The sequence below is a fragment of the Pinus tabuliformis genome, chromosome J (genome assembly GCF_031772625.1).
Source record: "Pinus tabuliformis cultivar Carrire ecotype Pingquan chromosome J, CPIR1, whole genome shotgun sequence".
NCBI lineage: Eukaryota > Viridiplantae > Streptophyta > Pinopsida > Pinales > Pinaceae > Pinus > Pinus tabuliformis.
Genome location: NC_142295.1, coordinates 661,494,999 through 661,497,720, shown reverse-complemented (window position 1 = coordinate 661,497,720; position 2,722 = coordinate 661,494,999).

The window sequence follows — 2,722 nt, the reverse complement described above, 5'->3', positions numbered from 1 at the left end:
TAGATTACAATAAATAACATGATAAAGAATGGTAGAAATGTATCAAATAGACATTAAAAAGTGATAATAATAATGACAAATTAGTGGCCCAACAACTACATGCAGTAGACATGTGGAAACCATACTTATTGGGGCCTCGTTTCGAAATCCGCACTAACCATCATAGCCTAAAATATTTCCTTGAGCAATGTCTATCGTCACCACAACAAAATAAATGGCTCGCAAAAATGTTGGGATATGATTATGAGGTAATTTACAAGAAGGGGCATGACAATGTAGTTGTTGATGTCTTATCAAACCAATTTGAGGATGAGGGAACCCTTTTATCCATTTCTCTACCCACCCTCGATTGAATTGAAGAGGACCATCATGAATGGTTCTCCCATCCCTCTCTATCCCATCTCATTAATAGATTAAGAGCAGATCATAATTCCTAAGTTAGTGGAATATTCATGGACAGATGATGTTCTTCACTACAAGGATTAGGTAGTGCTACCCTTGACCTCCACCCTCAAAATCTGCATCATGGAAGAGTTTCACTCCTCTCCAGTCACAAGACATTCAGACTTTCAGAATAATTATGCACAAGCACACCACTCTTTATTATAGACCGGCATGAAGAATGACATTATTACTTTTGTAGTTGAATGAGATGTATGCCAACACAAAAAACGGGAAATGACCAAGCTACCAGGAATATTACAACCATTGCCCCTCTGTAGTTTTTTACCTTGTACAAAAGTTACCTACATATGAATTCTAAAAATAGAAAATAAACAACAACAAGAGCATAAAACATAAAACATATATAAACAGATATTTTCCCTTGGATCCCAAAATTGGGACTACCAGATTGATTTTTTATTATATTCCTTTCAATGTTACAACACATATATATACATGTCGAAGCATCCATAAACCCAAATCCATTAACCCTGAATTAGAACATAGTCGTAGTTCCCTTGACCGGATCTACAAGATACCACGGGTAGGAAACGATCATGCCCAAAACCATGTGAAAAACCCATGCACAAAACCATAGGTAGGTCCACCCACCTAATATAGGGTCCAATCTTTTTTTCCTAGGGTTCTGCCCCAGACCCAATAGAGGGGGGCTACCGCCCACCTCAAGGTATATTAGGTGGGTGAACCTACCCAACATTATCCCATTTGTTGTTTTCTTTTCCACACAGGGGGTCATAGGAGAGCTTAGTTGTTGGTCCAATATTGTAATGCCCATTGTTTCTCTACAGCAAGAAAACTTCTCAGTACTCACAAATTTCATCAATGCATCTGTAGTATTATTCAAAGTGTCCACCTTTACCAAAAATACCTTTTTGTACTCAACCATATCCCTCACAAGATAATACTGAACATCAATGTGCTTTGTCTTTGAATGATAAGTAGGGTTATTTTCCAAGAAAATTGCACTTTGGTTGTGACAATCTATCCTTATAGCTTGTTGTGCTAACCACATACTTGAACATAATCTCTACAACCAAACTACCTCCTTTCTTGCATGAGTGGTGGCCATGTATTCTTCCTCTGTAGTTGAAAGTGCCACTACAGACTGTCTCTTACTCATCCAACTGACTGCACCTCCAAATAGGCTAAACACATACCCACTTGTACATCTTCTTCGATCCATATCTCTAGCCCATTCTACATCAACAATGCCACGAATTTCCAAAAATATGTACGATCTTGTATTCCTTGGTAGCACAATCCATAATCATTAGTGCCACGCTTGCTTCACTGTTGTCTAATGCTCCTTCCCTGGTTTTGACATAAACTTGCTCAATACTCCCACTTCATGTGCAATGTCTGGTCTAGTACAGACCATTACATACATTAAGATACCGACTGAACTTGCGTATGAAACATGGGACATGTCCTCTTCCTCTTCTTGTGTCTTGGGACACTATTCAACAGATAAATTTACACCTACAGGAATAGGAACCTTCATTGGTTCACTATCCTGCATATTAAAACTCTATGGTATTGTCTCGACATACTTCCTTTGGTTTAACTAGAGCTTCCTCTTTGCTCGATCTCATTTAATTTCCATGCCCAAAATATAGATTGCAACACCAAGATCTTTCATGTTGAATTTGGAGGACAATTGGGTCTTCAAATATTGGATAATTTCTTTGTCATTTCCAACTAGCAACATATCATCCACATACAAGACCAGATAAATGACATGGTCACCAATTACTTTAACATACACACAATGATCCGCTTTGCTTTCGGTGAAGCCTAGTCCCCATATAAATGTATCAAATTTCTGATATCACATCCTTAGTGATTGTTTTAACTTGTACATAGACTTTTTTAACCTGCATACCAATTTTTTTTTACCGTTCACCACAAAGCCTTTAGGTTGTTTCATGTAGATCTCTTCTTCCAAATCCATGTGAATAAATGTTGTCTTTAGATCCATCTGTTCTACATCAAAATCAAAACAAGAAATAATAGATAAAAGTAATATAATATAATCTACTTTAGTAATAGGAGAGAAAATATCACAAAAATCAATTCCCGACACCTGGGAATAACCTTTTTCTACCAAATGAGATTTTCATTTCTCCACCTTTCCTTCTACATTCATATTATTCTTAAACACCCATTTGCTTCCAATGGGTTTTCTTCTAGCTGACAACTTTACCAGATCCCAAGTCTCATTTTTGTGCAAAGATGCCATTTCATCAATCATGGCATC